The 21050-nt window shown below is 38.3% G+C and overlaps 1 protein-coding gene across 1 annotated transcript in view; it reads right to left on the bottom strand.

Moving 5' to 3' along the window:
- Window positions 1-21050, bottom strand: part of fbxw7 (F-box and WD repeat domain containing 7) — a 125693-nt gene that overhangs the window by 80237 nt on the left and 24406 nt on the right. Inside the window, exon 2 of the mRNA XM_079462764.1 lies at window positions 18018-18073. The gene's annotated coding sequence lies outside the window, so the exon portion shown is untranslated. The remainder of the gene's footprint in view (window positions 1-18017; window positions 18074-21050) is intronic.

Here is a 21050-nt window from a genome sequence, read left to right as displayed (position 1 = left end):
TCCGCTTATCAGAGATGTTCTTTGCTTTCTATATGATTTTCAAAACCCATTGACCTAAACTATTTACTTCAGACTTTTAAAGGGATAGTTCACCCAAACAATTTAATTCTGTCATTATTTACTTACCCTCAGATTGTTCCAAATCTGTATACATTTCTTTGTTTTTCTAAACACAAATAATGATATTAGGAAGAATGTCAGTAACCGAACAGATCTCATCCCCCATTTACTGCCATAGTAGAGAAAATAAATACTATGGGAGTCAATGGGGGATGAGATCTGTTTGGTTAAAGACATTCTTCCAAATATCTTCCTTTGTGTTTTGCAGAACAAAGAAATGTATACAGATTTGGAACAATCTAAGGGTGAGTAAATGACAGAATTTCCTTTTTGGGTGAACTATACATTAAGTAAATTTTATAAACAATTTAATAGCACATTTTCATGTATATTGTATAACACAAAAACATTGTGTCCACTTTTAAGTTTCAACCAGTAGAATTTAACATAGTTATTTTTATCAAAAACATGTAACACATCTATTACTTTTCATTTTTTAAGTAATAGAAAGAACTTTATTCACGGTATCCAAAACACAAACCTCCTGCAATGCTACCGTGAACCACCGGGGGTTCGCCAACATGTTAAGGAATGTGCTAACCATAGTAAGTTGATGTAACAAGTCTTTATTATTGTTATACTGTATATTCTACCAAATGAAGTATTACTGACATTCCAAAAAAATGGAATAGTTAATCCTCTATTAAAGGAATAGTTCAGCCAAAAATTATGCCCATTGATCAGTGAAATTTTGACAAAGTCAACCATAGTAGATACAGAAGGGACCATTTTTGGGTGCACTATTCTTTTAAATTGCAAATGATGAATTATGAAGCAAAATCTTACAAAACAAATTTCTAGGAATATTCATGCAAGAATTAACTTGTCATCTTGGATCTTTTGGATTTTTAAAGAGACAGATTGCGCAACAGTAGGGCAATGTGTTACCATCCTTCTAAACAAACAAGCCAGTCATTTCATGAGATGAGGATATGATTTCTGCCAGTTATATAAAACTGAAGACCTCAAGACATAGGTCAAGAAAGAATTCTGTATGGATAGAATGTGCAGCATTATAAATGGCAAAAGCTCCTTCCCAAGAGAACAAATATGAAACCATCCACCAACATCCCCCGACAAAACGGAAGAACAGTCTCTTGGTCTGAGAGACCATAAATCTAGTGTTATCTTTCATGAAACGCCACCTAGTCCCTGTCAACTCAAATCGAAAAGAATGTTGTTTTTTAACTGGTCCAGTCCTAATTTAAGCAACACCTTTCAAAGGCAGAGATGACAATAAAAGACAAACCTGGCTATCAAATTAGCCTTGTGTCACAGTGACAACTCACAGGGCTCAGTCTAAATAAAACTTCCTGCCAGAGTTGAGCTTTTTCATGACATGCTGCGTTAATGTGCAATCCTAAATATGGTGCTTATCTATGTAATTATATTTTTTTCTCAGGGAGCACTAGTAGAGTCAAGCCCACAGTTAGCCGGTTATTTCTATAAATACGATGCTAATGTCTCTGTGCCCTTGAGTGTATGTTTCAATGAGGAAGGTTTTAATCAATATCAGAGCTATGGAAGGATTCAACCCAGATTGAAGAGTGGTAACCCAACCCTTTAAAGATGAAGCCAATCCAGAATGAGAGAGAATCGTCTTACACGGATGGAAAAGACCACTACCTGCATATATAGCTATCGGAAAGCCACGAAAAAGAAAAAGTAAAAAAACAACGCAATTTCTGTCTTTCCAGTCAGTACAGCTTAAAAAAAAAACGGGCGCACTTGACTTACAATCTGGCACAAAACCTTAAAATCCTAACACAGTTTTTAGTTCTATAATAAACAAACCCCACTAATTCCAAGATCAATATGGTTACTGCACTCTAAAGGTTGGAATAATGCACTTTCGCCCAGTAGAAAAATCTTCATGCCTAATGCAGAGGCCAAATAACTCTCTGCTGTCAAAAGTAAGTCGCCTAATATACGCCTCCCGTTCCCATTCTCTAAGTGCAGCGGCTTATATTAAAAAGTAGAAAAGCTTCTCTACCCCATTTTTTCACAATCAAAATAAATATTTTCCCAAGATGCGCCAGCAGCAACGAGCCAGAGCATCTAAAAAAGACTCCAGGCCGCATAAGAGGCACAGTGACCTCATATCCTTCTCTCTTCTATTGCTAGCAAAGTGTTCACTTTAATAAAACTATAGAGCAGAGAATGAAAAATCTGTGGCAGGCAGCCTTTAACAGATGTCCATTAAGAATGCATACCGCTGCAAAGATGGTCTATGGTTGTCAAGGTAGCAAGAAAGCCATTAAATCACCTGGTTCCATTAATAAATCAATTACTGCAGTACGCTTGCATGGTCTCGCAGGTCCCTCTAATGGCCAAATGACAATGGAGACACTACTGCAAGGTCAATCCTGCTGTGCAGATCCAGACACAGACTGAACTCTTTATTAGAGAGTATTAACAGCCTTTCCTCAGAATGCTTTTACCATAAAACTCACATCATTCTAAACGTGGAGCTAATGCATGCAATTCAAACATATGACTGTCTGTGATGCAAGGCCTATAACTTCTGGAACTGGAAAGAAAACGGCCTAATGAAAAAATGTTGTAAAAGCTGCAATTTATTTTACAGGACTATGGCTACAGTTCTGTTTCCAGCAGCTGGTTACCTTGTGCTGAGGTGGGCAGCCGGTGGCCATGCGCTGCAGGTGCTCAGAGGTGTGGCTGCAGGACAGCAGGTCTGAGCAGCAAGCAGAGCGGCCAAGCCTCTTCATCAGCGATGAGATGATGCTGCAGCCACAGCCGCACATTGACTTGCTCATAAGAAAACAAAACCAAGTTGAAGACCAAGGAAAACAGAAGTTCTCAATGAAGCGTGCTGTCAGCTAAGTGACAGACTGCGAAGAGAGCTTGAGTCACAGGTGCATGCGATAAACAGAGCTGCACAGGAGCGAAAGTTTTGCCAAGTCCGAAGAAAGTCTGTGTTTAAAGTCCACAAACTGTAAGGTCCCAGGAGAGTTCCTGTAACATCTCAAAATGGGAGCCGACAAACCTTCAAGAGTTCACCCAAGGACACAAGTCTATTTCCTATCAGTCTCTCATGGTGAAGAGAGTGAGAATACCTGCGCGGCTCCTGTAAACATCCAAAGGTGCGGCATGTCAATAAATAGGCAGAGTGTGAAGATGCAGTTGCTCCTGCAGGTGGGTGATGGTCCTCAGATTGCTTCAGCATAGGCAGTCTGTCCCTCTCAAACAGGCCACACTCCTCCTTCTCTTTCCCTCAGCTGCTTGTGATGAAGCAACATCTCTTCCGTGTCTCTCTCCCACCCCCTCCCTGGCTCTGACACGCTCCGCTCTTCCGAGCATCGCAATGAACACCGGCTCTGGTAGCCCCTCCTTCCCTCTCTCTCCTCGGCAGCAGGGCTGCCTCCAGTTACTCGCAAACCATGCATCTGGATTTAAAGCCTCAAACACTACGGGTGGGTTGCACCAACAATAAATCAATGTTTATTTAATAATTCTGTTGCGCCAAACTGTAAACCTTGTTTAAAAATAATCAGGTTTACATTTAAGATGTCATTTAAAATGTTTAAGTTGATCTAAACTCACCAGGGCCGGTCGAGTCCTATGCATTGATTATTTATAGTTACATTTATTTTCAATGATCACATCTAGAAATATAGGTAAGAGACCATGCGCAAATATGTGCAAATACATAGGCTAACAACTTAAAAGCCAATATAAACTTTAAAGTAAAAATAAGGCCATCAATATTACTTAAATTAAGGTCAATATCCATTGACAAAGCCTTTTGGTAAAGCTTTTGATATACATTAAATCTGCAGTCTGTAACTTTTGCCACTCTATTGCCATCAAAACCATAAAATGTCTAGGTTATTTAACATTTCTTTACATGGGTTGAAGTCAAATGACGTCAAACTGACAATTCCAGCAATATCTCAAATGCAAGCATGCTGACTGGCTAAACACATGGACCAGTTTAAAACTCTGTTCATGCAGAAAGCTAATGTTAATGGCATTTGACAAGTGTCTACCGGTGTCTCTGTTAAATGTAGCACTTTAAATTGTCGTAGGATACTTGGTCCTCATTTTATACAAATTTTACATATCTACATTACATCTCAGATATCAAAAACTTCCAAACACAACAAAAATACATCTCGGATCATGCCGTTGTGTAGTTTTTAGTTTTAAAATGTTGTGACGTCACTCCAGAGGTCCTTATGCCAGCTTGAATGCAATCTGGTAAATGATCCAAAGAAAAACTTTGGTTGCGAACGACAGCCCTCTTTACTGGTTCCTTAGTTCATGAAATGATCTGGTATATCTGATCTTTTTTCATGTTCATTTTTTAGTAACGTCATTGAACATCTGAATTATGTGAGTGCCATATCTGATAAAATTTTAAAACTAGTGAAAAAATGGACAGTCCAAGACACTTGCAACAATATAGTACATTCTTAATTTAATTCCACTGCACACAGTTTCATTTACTATTTCCAAAAAGAGAAGAGAGTGTTACAGTACATACAGCACTATGCAGTTTGTCACTTTTCCAATCCAAGCACAGCCACAATTCTCTGTTACAATAAGTATATCCGTAATTCTTCCCACAATCACCCATCGTAGCTGTGGATATGAGAGGGCAGGTCTTCTGCAGTGTACACACATACATCAAAATCATTTGCAATTTAAAGACTCTCGAACTGAGAGTTTTTGAAGCGAAAGGTCACAAAGTGTGCTCAACATCAATTTGGCTAGAGGCAAGAATTCTCAGACGATTTCATTGATTGTGAAAGAGATAACACCGATAAAGGTGGTGACAAGTCGAGGGCGAAGCAAAATGTAGTCAATTCAAGATCAGTTCTGCCCGAGGAATCATCTACAGAATCAGAGCGATCACATCATGTCCTCTCAACCCTCCATACCACGCATCCAACCTAATTATCAAAGAGACGGAGCTACCCAGATGCACTGTGGGAGATATGCTAATCCCCGACTCTTCAGCGGATAATATGACAGCTGATAAAGATACTCCACTGTAGGAATCACACCTATGACTGAAGGATCGAGGGTGGTGAACAAAACATGGAGTTCCAGAAACTAACTATAAATACACAAGCATAATGATAATAATTGAGATATTACCTTTTCATCTTATACCATAAGCGTAGGACCTGAGCATTTCAGGTAAAGGTGGTGGAAAGTAACCACTAGTCATCAAATGTATAATTACTGTATCACTGTACATTCATGCATTTGGCAGATGCTTTTGTCCGAACGACTAAAGGCACATTTGACTTGCAAATTGTTTGGTTTATTGGTTCAGACCCTATACAGAACTGGCAGCTTTCAGAATACTGACCCAAGAGTCAATAGTCATGAACACTGACTTCCACCTTATAGACAAGTCTGGAGTGGTTCTCTCTGTTCTGCTTGATTACATTTTCCAATCCACAGTTTCTGTGACGAAACGCAGTCCCGGCACGAGAGCACTTTCCTGCTCAGTATTCAGGAAGACAGGTGTGAGCAGTCGACAGGCGATGGACATGGGGTCCAAAGCTCCAACCGGCTGAAATTGAACAGCAGTTATCGTCAAAGGGTGCAAATTTAGAGGGTGGGGCAGAACAACTTCTTACTTAAATATGACTGGGTCAGAAAATGTTAAGCGAGGGCATGAGAGAGAGACTGTTTGCATTAGTACAAGTTCATTCTAATAAGTATATATTGCTTAATAACATCTTATATATGCAGGTAAATGCCAGGCACTTTCACAATCTCTCGAGTGAATTTTCACTGTTGTGTCGCTCTTGGTGTGACCAGGCCTTGAGACTTTCCTCTCAACTGATTCCTAACTTAACACAAAACCATGGGCTTCACTTTAAAAAGTCTTGACACTGGGATTCATTACACTCAGGCCCTTCTCTATGGAATCTTTAGATGTGTTGGCGGAGTAAAAGGACCAAATCAACAAAGCCCAGCAACACAGACAGAAAAGCCCTTTTCACACAGAGATCCTGGAGAATAAATAGAAAATGTGTCCCGGGATCCTTAGATTTAGTTCATTTACACTGCCAGTGATTTTCTGCAATCTGTGCGTACGTTCACACATCCTATAAAAATGACGTAGATAATCTTTTTTTTGGTCATTAGTCATATGCAAAAGGCAACAATATATGCTAAAGACGTCAAATTTAGAACAAACTTTAATATAGTTTCGATTGGTAAATGCAGAAAAACGAAGAGGAATGAGGCACAGGAACGCAAGGTAGGCTATAGCCCAACGAGATTAAGCTAAAAATAAAAGGTCATGAAAACAAATAAAATCTAATTTTTCATGTTTGTCGGGGAGCAAATTTACACAGCCTTAATGAAAAACTACAACGGAATGCTGTGAAGTTAAAATCAGCCAGTATTTTTGCTACATAGCCTAACGGCAAAACAAAAGGCACGGTATAATATTTTTTCAGTAATATGATATATAAAAATGCGGGTTAAAAAATAAGTTATCCTTTTGTTAAAACAAAGTTTGCGAAAAGTTTTTTAGCATTAAGATTTTGTAACCATTTCGGACTAAACTAACGCAGATTGAATTCAAAATTAAATCCCCATTTATAGGACCTAAAGCATATTTCAAATAGTGCTATTAAAACCATAAATAAACACTTAATGATCATCATATTTATATTGTTTACTATGTTTTTGTTAAGAAAAACAAGGACATAAATGTACCAGTGAAATTTGGAGCTAGTCTGTTATCAGTGTCTACACAGAAACTCGTGGGCTTCTCAGCAGTGCAGCAAGAGCACGAGCACGGTAGGCTGGTAAGCGAGCAAGTTTATTGAATTGCTGTATATTTTCGTGTTAATCGTTTTGATAAAAGTAAACTGCGTTTAGAAGCAGACAATGCTATTCTCGCATTTGACCTTAAGTTTGGTGATTAGGACTCTTGCATTCATCCATGATTTAGCTAAAGACAAATAGTATGCCTTATTTTTTTGTTTTCGGTTTACTAATAAACAAAAATTACACGCTTACCTATATTTGTTGTCATAGCCAAATCATTTACGATTTATTATATATGTGTGTCACCACTACACAGCTTTTAAGGCTTTGTTTCTGTCTTTTGTTCACACGGTGCACTTTCTGTGACTGATCCCATTAATGTAACTAGGTCCCCTATCCGGAATCTCTTTTCGGATCAATCCGGGATGCGTTTGCGTTGACACAGTAGGCACTCAGTCAATTTTCTGGGATCAGTAGTCTGTGTTAATGTGGTTAAACTCGTTCAATTCTTTCAACGGTGACAGTCAGAGATGTCATAAAACAAAAGGAAAAATGCAATGCAATAATCTCAGTTGAAGATACGGACCGTCTTAAACTCTTGAAGCGCACCCCCAATCTAGGCCCAAGCCATGAAAATGATCTGTATTCACTTCAATTTGTCATAAGTTAAAAAATAAAAAGTTGAAGTACATTGAAATGAAGACATTTTGATAAAATTATTTGTTGCATAACACCATTATATTATGTTAAACATGTCAGCGGCATGCAGAAATGCAATGATAACAATAACACATGTCTAAAGATGTTATGGACAATTGACAAAAAACCTTGTCGGAAAAAAATTTGTACTGACTTGTGCCTTTTCCAAAAACAGCGATCCAAATTAACCGGGCATTCAGGATGATGGTCTTTACATATGCTGACCCCGCAGTTAGCCTCCAAACACAACTGTGACGGCCAATACACATTAGAAAAGCACCTGAACGTAATAACAGCAACAACATGGAAGCAACGCAGGTCCGTAACTCTGAGTAACTGGTGCGTCAGGGGCAGCTCGCTTGTGAATGGTCCAGTGAGCAATAAAAAAACGCTAAGGCCACACACAGATAACGTTCAGACGAAATCTGATGTAAACAGTGGATTATATATCAATATTTCATCGTATTATAACGCTTCTGAGGACAAAGATTTCATTGGATGTATTTTTGACTAAACGATTTTCATGGACTTTATACACAGCTGCGACAAGATTGGATTGGATTTTTGATCGTCATATCAAAACAAAGGTATGAAGCAATTCTCTCCATTGCTTACTGCAGCTTTAATCCTCCTTGTAAACTAACGGTACTGTTTAGCATGTTTAAATGCTCTCCTACTTGTAGGTAGCTTTGGATAAAAGCCTCTGCCAAATGAATAAATGTAAATGTAGACATTGTAACCAAACAAAAAAAAGTTACGTAAATACCGTCCAAGAACGGGTGCATTCCAGGATTTTTCTCTTTAATGGACTCCAAACGGTTTCAGTGCAGTTTCAAAGGGCTTTAAACGATACCAGACGATGAATAAGGGTCTTATCTAGTGAAACGATCGGTCATTTAAAAAAAAAATGATATGCTTTATAAACAGAAATCCTCGCCTTGCTCTGTCCTGCTATGCGCGTTCATAACTTCACAAAATACGTAAATAACTCCTCTAAACTTTAATTGTGTATTAGTAAATTGTGAATGTTACCGGGTAAACTTGAATTTAAGATTAAAAGAAACCAAGCCATTTTCAAACTGGTTGCATTAACGCATGTTGTTGCTATTTAATATTTGTTCAGATACTTTTAAGTACAGCTTTAGCTGGCAAATGTTCTTGGTACTTTACATGGTACTTTCAACTATTCCTCTGCTTACCAAAATAATAAAATAGCTTGTTGATCTATATATAGATCGATTCAAAGTAACAACAAACGTTTACGTTTATGAACTGCATGCGCTTATTCTTGGACTGCCCATGATATTTGGTACACATTCGCAAATAATACTGTACATTATTTCTTATAACAAGCCGTTTTTTAAGTCCAAGTCCATATGGTTTCTTTAAATGCGACAACAGGACCCATTCAACAAATTGTTTATTAAATAAAAGTACCATACAAAAAATTCAACAAATTGTTTATTTAATACAATTATTGTACAATAAAATAATAATATAAAAGATTATCACCATAAATTAAATTACATATAAATGGTTATATCCTGACCTATAAACAAACAAAGACCGAAGTTAACGGCAGTCCAGGTGCGTGCGCACAGTCTATAGCTTATTTATACTGGCTTGTACCACTTAATGGACAGTTGAAGTCTGCTAGCTACTTCCTTCAAAACGCATTATCCACCTTACTTAAAGGGGTCAGGTTGGTATATACCGGTTCACATTTTTGTTATTATATGAATTCTTTACATACCGCATTACCGGTGTATGTAGCTTAAACAATGTGCGGAACACAGCACAGCGCAACACTGTTTCAGCGGGGTCCCTTTTCACTGGTGCACTGTTACCGGCCATTCACACATAATGAGTCTTTCTATGCCACGGCACTACAGTCTCATCATTTTTATATAAACATGAGCTAAACGCATGAGCAATAACGTTCCATATTCCGTTCATGCTGTAGCAATTGCAAATTCGAATTACGTTACATTCAATTCACTCAAAAAGCAAGCGTGTTCCCCTCATACCTGCTCAATGTGAGCTTATAACATGATGTGTTTCTAGGTTTACCCGTTTCTCTGTATGCTATGATGAGGATTGACAGCATGATGTGATCGATTTCCTCTCACATATGTAATTCAAGCAATTGTTGATTTTAAAAAAGAATTCAGGAAATCATGCATCTGTGACTATGTAAACAGCAGACATCGCATGCATGTTTTAATAGTAAAATTGTCACTATTTCGTATTCAACAATTCAGACAGATGGTTTTAATTTTCAGGTGGGTGCACATTCACTTGAAGTTGGGAGCACCAGTCCTACCCATAGATATGGATCATTTCTAGCTGTTTTTCTCCATATTTTTTGCTTAAATAATGTACGTAAGTTACCGTGGCATGCTATTCAGTTATTAAAGTAGTCTAAACTTTGCTGTTATAATAGGGGAAGGGGATTGGTTACATTGTGTAGTTACAAGTTGTTGTTAAGAGGATCTGCAACCGTCATGAATCCTGGTCATACCGCCCAACACTACTCATGGTATGACTTGACTAAAAGACCACCCAAATGTATACGCAAATAAGGTGGGTGTACTTGTAAATCTCATTGTATGGTCGCCGCTGCAGCCATGTCGTGGAGACGCTGTGTGTTTTGTTTGCGAAAGGAAGGCCTCCTTGTTTGCCCTTCCAAAAGATGAGACAACTTAAAAATAATGTTTATTTACCATACTGTTCCAGAAAAGCGCATTTCACAGATGATTCCTTCCCGAACCTGGATTTGATTTTCTTACGAATAACGCGAGTTGAGTTTGTCGTGTTTTTGTAGAGCATGTTGTTTCTTTGCATGAGCTGCAAATGCAGGGATGTGCACAACATGAAAAAAGTCCTAATAATCGGTAATTATGTTCCAACAAGAGGCAACAAATGTCGTGTTTGTAATGGGATTTATTGTCTTTGTTGAGTCACGACGAGATATGGCTTAACACTGGTTGATCAAAAACTGCAAATCTTTATAACTTCGTATATAAAAGGTAAAACACTTACAATAGCTATAGTTTTTAACTATTTAACATCATATTTTTTTAACAAACCCTTACCAGTCCTTGACATCCTGCTCAAGTCGCGCTGGCAATGTTGATATATCGGCTTGATCATCTTCAATTTCCAAATATAGTAAGAGGAATTATACTTCCATCACACACTTGCAGTATTCGACCAATCACTACGCACTGGTTAACTGGTATTTTCAGAGAAAATGGCAAAGAGGAGATACAAACATGCACGGTATGTGGAAAATACTGCGTTTTTGAACATTTAATCGCGTATACACATTGCATTACATCTAAAACAAACAATATTTTTTGCTTTAGCTGTGTCATATCACCCCTTTAACGCAATGTTTGTTTGTTCTGACAAACTGAGGAAGAAGTTACAATTATTATCCGTGGTAAATCTGCACGATTCCACAGATGCTGGGAAGATGCTGTCTCATATTAATTACACAATATTTCCTGAAAACTTAGTCAGGTCTCCAAGGAAGAGAGCAAATGCTACAAAGCAGTTTTAAGGTGTACTTAAAGTGACTGCTAACTGACACTTAACATATACGTTCAATAAAAGTTGAAGACGACGCCATATACAGTTGATTCCGCACTGTTCGTCTCTAAAAGGACACAAATTATTTATATACCATTACCGAATTTTACCTAACATGATCAAACTGCAGCTTTAAAGGAGTAACTCTTTGAGTTCCAGATTAAAGCTGTGGATGGCCTATTGTCTTTCTAGCGAAGGAAGGACAGAAGAGGTTAAAGAATGCGCTGTCTTCAACGTTGTACATTATTTATGAATATTGCTTTTCACTGTGTCAGCTCCCTGCTTTCACATCGATCCAGTGTGATCTCAGAGTGTGGATTTCACTGAGAGAGCGCTCAAGATTACTCCATAAACAAGTGAGAGGAAGAGAGGATGGATGACAGGAAGGAATGTGACAGAATCAAGGAGGGTAGTTAAAGGTAAATGGGACAGAGAGAGAAAGGATGGAAGGGAAACAGACATGCAGCAAAGTAAATGATGCCTGGTTTCTACATTTCCTGAAGAGAACAATACACTTAATTCTTAACTGGCAGTGTTTCACCCAAGATGGGCTAAGTTTTCTGTATATAATATAATTATTCTGTATAGCGTTTTCAAATCTCACAGACAGTCGCTTCAAATGACCTTTAGACAGCTGTGGGAAAAGGTCTTGAATATAACAGAAATGTAAGGTCAACGTAACATGCACCTTGCCTTTCAAACAGCATTACGACATGAAACGATCGCAAGACTGCAATAGAAGGACGAACATTCCTCACAAATAAATCCACAGATACTTTCTTAAACCAATAAAACAAACCTCTAACCCTATATGATATGGCTTCCCAAGATTAATTGCCTGTGCTTGACTCCCATGAACGGGTGGCTTTAGTCTAACGGTCAGCTGGTATTCTGGCTGGCACGAACGGACACCTGCTGGTGCCAACATCAAAAAGGGTGGTTTGCGGCATCTCAACAGCACAAGCGCGCCAAGAGCAGGAGGGGACCATTACTTGCCATTTATAAGACTGACTGTGCCAATATGCCGTGGTGAATCTGAGTCATCTGAACACCTGCACACTAAGACACAAGCACACGCTTGTATGAAGATTCATGGCCTGCTGCTCCTGACAGTGAAGTGCCACACGCTTTTACAGAAGAAAAAGCCTTGCTACTTACAAACTTCTACATAAAACAATCGCATGAAGGACTAGACTTCCTATTTGAAAGAAATAAAGGCAGACCAGTGTGAGTGCAGAAAGATGTGAAAGAAACCATGTTCTCTTTATTTACACATTGTCTTTAGTTTTTAAAGTGGGTTAAGTTCTCTTGTGTCGAACCTAGCACACTTAGGTTAGTTTGAAAAATGCTTGTTTGCAGTCCACGTCACAATCCATGCCGATAGTTCTCAGCCCGTCGAAACAGGCCAGCACCCTCAGTTTATTATAAACTAAACTTCAGAATAACACTGATAAAGCAGCACAACGTTAAATATCTCCTCATTTAGATTGTAAAAGGTGGGCATTTCGTTATGATGTCCGGACCTCTCGTCTATGGCAGCCATTTAACAAGAATGAAAGTTAAACAGGACTGTAATCATTATCTTCTCGATCTGTTCCAGACCATCACAGAGAACAACTTTGCTTCTAGATATTAGGGAGCAGGTAAACGAGAAAATTAGTGTTTCTTTAATAAGACAATACATTATATTGCTTTCCTTGACGAAAAAAAAACCCCTCAAGGGCACTTCAAGGATACGATTATCTAATTTTTGTGGGTGTCACATTTCCTCATATCATTTAAAGGCAGAGTAGATAATCTGGAGAATGCTAACCTTTGCCTGCTAGCAGAGCAATCATACGATTCCACGCTTTCGCGAATCACCATCCAAAGCCACGCCTCCTCCAAAACACATGAGCGGGCGCTGTTGGATCGGTTCAAGTGGAGTCACATTCACCAGTGAGAAAACATTACAGTTCAAAGTGAATTCCATTACTACAATAACAAACATCTCCAGGTACCTGTTCTATCTCCGGCTTTTTTCTGATGCATGCACATCGCACATGGGCGCGCTGATGACGTATGATGTCTGTTTGAAGAGGGTGCGCAGTGGGATGGAAAAAACTTTTCTGGACAGGACTGCATATTCTGCCTTTAATGCACAACAACCCACTAAAAGGGATAGAAAATGTTACATTTTGTCATCATTTACTCCCCCTCAGGTTACCGGTAAATGTGTTTGTTCCAAATATCTTAATTTGTGTTCAGCAGAACAATGTCACTATCCAGTATGATCTCATTCCTGCCATAGTAGGGAAGAAATACTATGGGAACCAATGGGGGATGAGATCTGTTTGGTTACTGACACTGACAAGTAACTTATACGGGTTTGGAACAATCTGTAAATGATGACAGAATTTTCATTTTTGGGTGAACTATCCCTTTAATAATAAAGATGTATGTTGTAGTTGAGCTTTTCTTCCTACAAGATATACCAGGTGGATTGTAAGCAAAGCTTAAACATCCTGTGAAAGACTCCAGTGACCTAGACTATGAGCGGCCGTCACTGCTGCCATCAGGCAAGATGTACCGCAGCATCAAGTCCAGCATCTGCTGGCTTTGGAAAATCTTTATCCTGTCTTAAGTCTATTAGTCAGTTTACTAAACCAATAACAAAGTCACCACAGCAATACCTCACATTACAGTTAAACAGGACTCGCATCCCAGAGCAAAAACATACTACATCTCACACTTTCTGCTGACTCAAGGCACTGTTAAGTATGCATATTTTGTTTTATATGAAGCATATGGCGCATTACCTAATGAAAGTAGACAAACTGAAAGTAAATTACAAATTAATAAAAAAAGAAAATTAAACTTGCATCTTGATGTATAGATATAGTTGGAAAAACTAAATCTCCAAGTTCATAAAAACCAAAAGTTAATCAGAATTTATAAACAATGTTCACACAGAATGTTTAGAAAGGTTTATAAAGTATTAAAGGACTGTTTGAAAATTAAATGCAAGCCTAATACACACGGGAGGTTTGACTGAGCTCTTTAAAGACAGAGACATGCAGCTGCATATACTGCCCTCTGGTGGGGCTCTGGACCAAACACTTGAGTAGCCACAGCAACCGTGAGTGAAATTAGCTTCCTGTCCTCACAACAGGAGGGCAGGCTGGGCTAACTGCAGTTTGCTGAATCTATTTCCTGTTTTTAAACAGAGCTTCCGAAACATGAATGAAAATACCGACCGGAGTAAGACTGGCCATTTTTTCAATAGACTGGAGAGGAAAATAAGTTAGAGTGCCTCATATCAGAACCTACTGAGCCAGCCGTCATTTCTGAGCATGTCTGTTGTGTGTCCTCAGAATACCTTATGGTGCACTGAAATACATCATGTAGACAGCCGACAACTGCTCTCCTCTTATACACTTAAAACACTTCAAGTTACTCCAGCAGAAAGAAGCCCCTGTATCAAGAATCCTAAAAATAACTTGTAAGAAACTTGCATAATACTCGCCTCAGAGTAACAATTACACAAAGGCTATTGTTGTACTCATAGAAGTTTTCTTTTATCCAGGTTTTTCCTGTCTCTTGGCTTGTCCCTTAGAATAGGCCTACAACTGCAGTCATCTTATGGTTGGAGAAGAGATGAGCGTTATCCAGCTTGTGTTTCAACAGAAGGGTAAATAAATGGACAGTTGGATTACGCCACTCGAGTCGTGCGGACTAAATAGCTGCAGTTACGGCTTCTCTGATCAACCACACAGAGAAAGCCTGAATTATTAAAGAATGAACAGAAGAGCGAATGAAAGAGAAAAACTGAGGAAGGAGGTTTAGTGTTAGACGGTCAAGTTACCGAAAGAGTTGTGCATTGCATTAAAAAGGATCTTATTAAAATATCTAGCCTCTACAACATCGCAAAACGCAAAGAAAAATAGAATTAATATACATATATTATATATAGATATAGCCATAACATACAAGCCCCATGTATACACAAATGCACTACTGAGTCAAGATTGAAATCTTCTTTTAGAAGTCGGTTTTAAGAAGCCTTTATTGTAGACTTTTCAATCGTTGATCGCAACATACACATACACATATATGGTATTACATTCCATAACTTCTAAATGAACTACAGTATAACATGAAAAACAATTAAGCAAAATGCAAAACGTGCCAAGTGATCCACGTGCCAGTTGCAAGGATAAGCTTAAAGTCTCAAGGGGCTGTAAGAAGCTCTGGCCTGCATTCAGGTTAAACTAAAAACTCCTATCCAAACCATATTGTGCAGCATCCACAGCTTATGCATTATTCATCACTGATATAACATTTCATATTAGGAGACTGTCAGCCTCGTTCTGCCTCGCTATTTCTCTCACGCCGCCGCCTCTCTCATTTTCGCCCTCTCAGCTTGACGCACCTTTTCAAAGCAAGATATAATAAACGGACCAGTGTCCTCTAGTGGCCGAGCTCTTTAAAAATTCATCAATGAAAAAGCACCCCCTTCCGTAACATATCCGTTTACCTTTAATTCACAATAGCATGACTAGAAATACATTATTAATCACCTGCAGGTAAGGCCGAGCACACAACCCCCAAAATGCAGACAGAGACAAAACAACAAACATGGGAACACATTCATTAAAAACTCAAGGCAGCCGATTTCAAACACACACATCTATAAATGTGTGACCAACTTTGGGGGGGGGGGGGGGGGCGAGTGTGAAATGCTACTTCCTTCAACCCCAGGGACAAAGGCTGGGTGGGTGGGTCTCTGCACCGTCATTTTCTTTCTCCTGTCTTTCATCCTATGAATGTCATAAACATCACATCCAAGACAAGATGACAAACTTCCACTCTGAATAGCTCAACTCAACAAAAGTTACAGCCAACGGGGGGATTCATTTCAAACAAACAAACACTGTACTACGCTGTATTGTCCTTAAGCAAATCTTTTGAATATGACCACAGAAACAATTCATTTAAAACACAAATTAAAGTCCACATCAAACCGAAAGTTCCAATAAAAAAGGCCTGTTTTACACAGTTTAGTACTATAATGTCCAAATATTTTCTTTCTATTTTCAGAAGCCGTTTCACTCGGATACACGTCACGATACGGAAAAGAAGTCAATCGCAACTTCCGTTTCACGGTGACTTTAACAATTTGATTTGGTTATAAATTATATAGTTTGTATTTTGTTCAAAAGTTCAGTGTCTGAAACAGCAGGTTCTTCCGGACCAGCGATATATAGGTCTTCTGAAATATTCAGATAATATAAATATTCTTTTATATTAAATATAGTGTCAATGGTAACACTTTAGTATAGGGACCAATTCTCACAATTAACATGCCTATTATTGGCATATAAGCTGTTTATTTGTACTTGTCAAAATAGAAGGACGGAAAGCAAATCAACAACACACAACCGCTAAGAATTTAAGCTATCAACGGTATTAAGTGTGTCTGACGCACTAATCAACACGGAGTATTTCCACGCAGCTTCAGTTCCCTAAAACAATAGACATTTGGATGGACCACGCTGAAACAGCGCCCATTCACTTAGATCTGAATCAAGATTTCCTGCCACACATTTTCTAGTCTGCCTTCTGCACAAAATTTGTTCCATCTGTTGAGTGCAATTCAGAAAGAATATCCAGTGTAAGAGTTGCTGGCATCGCACTGTGAAATAATTGTACGTTTAGAAGAATTACTCTTGGGAGCATAGACCATATTTAAAGTCCCAGTGAACCAGAATTTGCGATCGTTTTTACTTTGAGTGAAATAAAATTAAATCAGTTTAAAAAGTGGGCGTGGCATTCGTTCTCTGTAATTTGATTGGATGTATAAAAACAGCCATTGCATTTTTAAATGGAACTGGCGGCAGACTGACAGTTGAAGGGGAGGAGTTAACGGATGCTCCGCCCAAGCCGTACGATGCAGAAACGTAGCCACGAGGGGGCCTGAGGGGACCTAGCATATTCTGCATATTTTGTATACTCCCCTCTGCATATTTTGTGTGCGTCTCTTACTGCTTCAAAAAAGTGTTCACTTCGCCAGTAAGAGCCCTGCGAAGGGGACCTAAATGGCATTGGAGTGGACGTGTCAGTGATATGAAGTTAACTTCAGAAGCAAACTCCTGCCAATTTCCTGCGTTCAGGGAGTAGAGAGCACTGAACACTGTGTAGGGATCATGTACATCTGAGCCCAGTTAATTCATGGAGCGCTTTTCAAACGACAGCTGGTGATTTAAATCAGGTGTGTTAAACGAGAGAGATGCAAAATATGCAGAGTGGGGGGCCAAGAGGACCAGATTAAGAAGGTTATGTTTCTGTTTTTTGCTGTTTAATAGCTGTATAATACAGGTGTATCATTTGAGTAATAGATAGAAACCTATACATATACATAATGGGCCCCTCAAATTATATTCTGGCCATGTCACTGCTACGATGGATACTCATTACAATATTTCATTAACAATTGGCATTGTAATTCTTATTTCACGTTTAACCGACAGAAACTGTGACAGTAAAATATACCTTCATTCTTCATTCAAGCTCTCCTTTCTTAGTTATCACACAATGACTGGAGATCTATAGAATGTGCAAACAAACTGTACCGTGTGCTCAACATACACACACCTAGTGAGATTACTCATGTCAGAGCATTTAATTACAAATGAACACAATAACAGCACATGAACATAAATAATTATGGGCAATTAGCTATGAGGAAATGATTCACATCCCTTAACCAAGTGTGCCTCTCACCTGAGATGTGATGTAATGAAAAACTCCTTCAGTAACTTAAAGTAATGCAATGAAAAGAAATATTAGTTCTATTTACGTACGATTCAGACGTCTGGAAGCTGTGTGTCCTTTAAATGAGGTTCTCCACTTCTGGGCCCTGTGAATAGAGAAAGAGAGTTTAAGACCATCATTAGAAATTCATCAGGAATCATAATGAGAGATAACATGAACCTCAACTGTTCAACTAGACAGTTGCCTAGTAAGAAAGAATATATAATCAATTTGAATATAGTAAAAACGGGGAATTAAAACATCAGTAAACATGAACTAGAGAAAGAGATGGGCAGTATCATTTGATATCCCTGTAACTTTTCACATTCGGACAGTATAAAACAGTACACCTCAAACATTCAATACTTGTTTGTGCTTTTAACACATAAATCGTGCGAATTTCACTACATGACATGTTTACAATCTGCTTTCTAAAACCGAAACAATGCCCCTAGTGCCATTAGCGACACATCACTCTTTATTCCCAACAATATTATTATTTGGGATATTCTGTCATTTTATACCTTCAGCACAATTATCTTAAAAATATCGAATATTTAACAAATACTGTATCTCCAGGCCCTAAAGGGTATAATTTGTTAACAAATATACATAACGTTATTTCAGTTAAGGACTGCCACACTCAAATATAAATAAGGTGAATAAAAACCTTTTGAAACCAGGTTTTTAGTTTACTAAAACTGCCCTTTCAGTTGAAGGTGGTAGACATTTTGAAAGTGTTTATATTTTGAATCATTCTTGAATGAGCAGATGTTATCCCACTATGCACATCTATACTATACAGGATATAAGAATAAATCGAAATGCACTTTAGTAGGTGTGACCGGAGAGAGGCTCCAGAGAAAGTGTCAGCTCACATACACCATTTATTTCCAATTTACACCAACATTTTCATACCAAAAGACAGACTTCTTTGGCTCGGATTTGATGAGGAAACTATTTGACAAAAGCAGCTAAACAAGAAACAAATAAAACATGGCAGGAACAGAAAACCTGGATGCCATGACACACATGCCTCAATCTGAAATTACTCAAGTGAACCGAATGCTCAAATCTCAATGATAAAACAGATAAACAACCCTCCAGTAACAGGCTGCGTTCTACCAATATACATTTATTAATTACACCATTTGTTTTTCCCTTGTTATTAATAATTAACTCCATAGGCTTAAAGGGACGGTTCACCAAAAAATATAATGTATTTGCCTGTACATGATAACTTGTTCTGTGGATCACAAAAGAACATATTTTGAGAAATGTCTTGTGGATGTGTGTCCAACTGTCCATACAATGGCACTCAAACGATTAATACCAAGGTCGAAGCTTATAAACTCACTATGTTTTGCCATCAACTTCTTAACAAAGTCTGTTTTTTGTAGATACATTAGAGCTATTACATGTTATAAAGTAAAGATATGCATTAACAAAGACATGTTATAAATATCGAAACATTTCAGTTACAAAACAAATGCCACTGACCTTGACAAATCAATCTATAAAGTCATAATGAGCAGTTCATTTGCAATAATAATAATAATAATGTGAAAGCCTTTAATCGTGGTTTCTGACTTTTTAACCCTATTGTAGAGAACAACAAAAAGTGTTGACAACAAGGGAGTCTGAAACTTTTCCCACAGAGGTTCCCACAACCCTTGACTTGGTCAAAAACACTGAGTTAGTGAAAAATTGTGACATATGTATGCAGAGTTTTATCTGCCAACACAAACCACGAGGCAAACAAAACCCACCCCAGTGATGACAACTAATCTGTGTTATTCTGAGGATGTGAGGTAATGTTATAATGTTCTCAAAAATGCTCTCTGTCATGTTCAGGAGGGTCATGTTCTTTTTGAAAGCAGCCACGCAACACTCTTTCCAGCTTGAACAACTCAAACAACAGACCATCAAGTCAAAAGTCCAAAGTCCATTAATACGACTGGAAGCACAGAACAGTATACAGCATCTATACTAAACCATCAAGCTGCCAAGAAAAGACAGCAAACCCTCAAACCAATCCTCAACATTTAGATCCAGCTGAACAAAGTTAAGCAAGTATTACGTTTCCCAAAGTCAAACAGCTTTGCCAACCTTACGACCTCGAACTATTTTATGAATCCAAATCAAAAGTTACCTGGAGGTGCAGAGCATGACTAATTCTGTTGCACGTAGTCGCAATAGTCAATTTATCGACTCGACGTCGGTAGTTTTTGGTGATGCAACATGTCGCTGATGAATAAAGCCAGTTCGGATTAGTAATCGAGTGGTGTCAAAGCCGCAAACCTCCCACTCCGATATGAAAAGAAAGGAGCACTTGAACAAGACGCTCTACTCTTTTAGAAGGTAACGAAAACAGCAACACAACTGATTAAAACAAGAGACGCATTTGGAGCCCGAGAGAGGTCTTAAAGACAGTTAGGTTACATATGACATGTCTCATTTATGAAAACACCTTAGACATATTTCATACACCGCTTTTGTTACTTTGAAGGGCACTTCACCAATGGAAAAGTCGTTCCAGATAAAGATACATTGTTTTTCATTGCTCATTTGGGCAAGTGTGTATTTCAAACGGCCACATTATGACATACAACCGTGCTGCCCTCTCCATGGTTCACATGTCAAGGGCTCTGCTTACCCTAAACTTCCTCATAACAGCTAAACGTAAATCAACCAATTAGAATTGAGGACTCGAAGTGTCTGCTTTCTTGATTTAAAATATTTACACAGTTATTATTTACATGTCAATATCCAACAATTATATTAAAAAGTATTTGTTCTGTAAAAGGGTGTACTTGCAAATATTATATCATTACTTAATCAGTGGCATAAAATATTTATAACATGAGAATAATATCAACTATCGCAATTATTTCTGATTCAAATAATCGGCAAGGAAAAACTGTCATTGCCACAGGCCTAGTTGCACGTATGCCTGCAATCCATCTCTTAAGGAATGGTTCTTCCAAAAAGTATCTCAAGAACGAAATTGCTACGACTAAAGCCAACCACAGACCTCTAATGTCGAGATCAGAAATAAGTGTTAAAAAAACACAAAACAACCC

The sequence above is a fragment of the Barbatula barbatula genome, assembly GCF_947034865.1.
Source record: "Barbatula barbatula genome assembly, chromosome: 8".
Lineage (NCBI taxonomy): Eukaryota > Metazoa > Chordata > Actinopteri > Cypriniformes > Nemacheilidae > Barbatula > Barbatula barbatula.
Note: the sequence above shows the minus strand (reverse complement) of the source record. Positions and strands in the feature narration are given on the sequence as shown.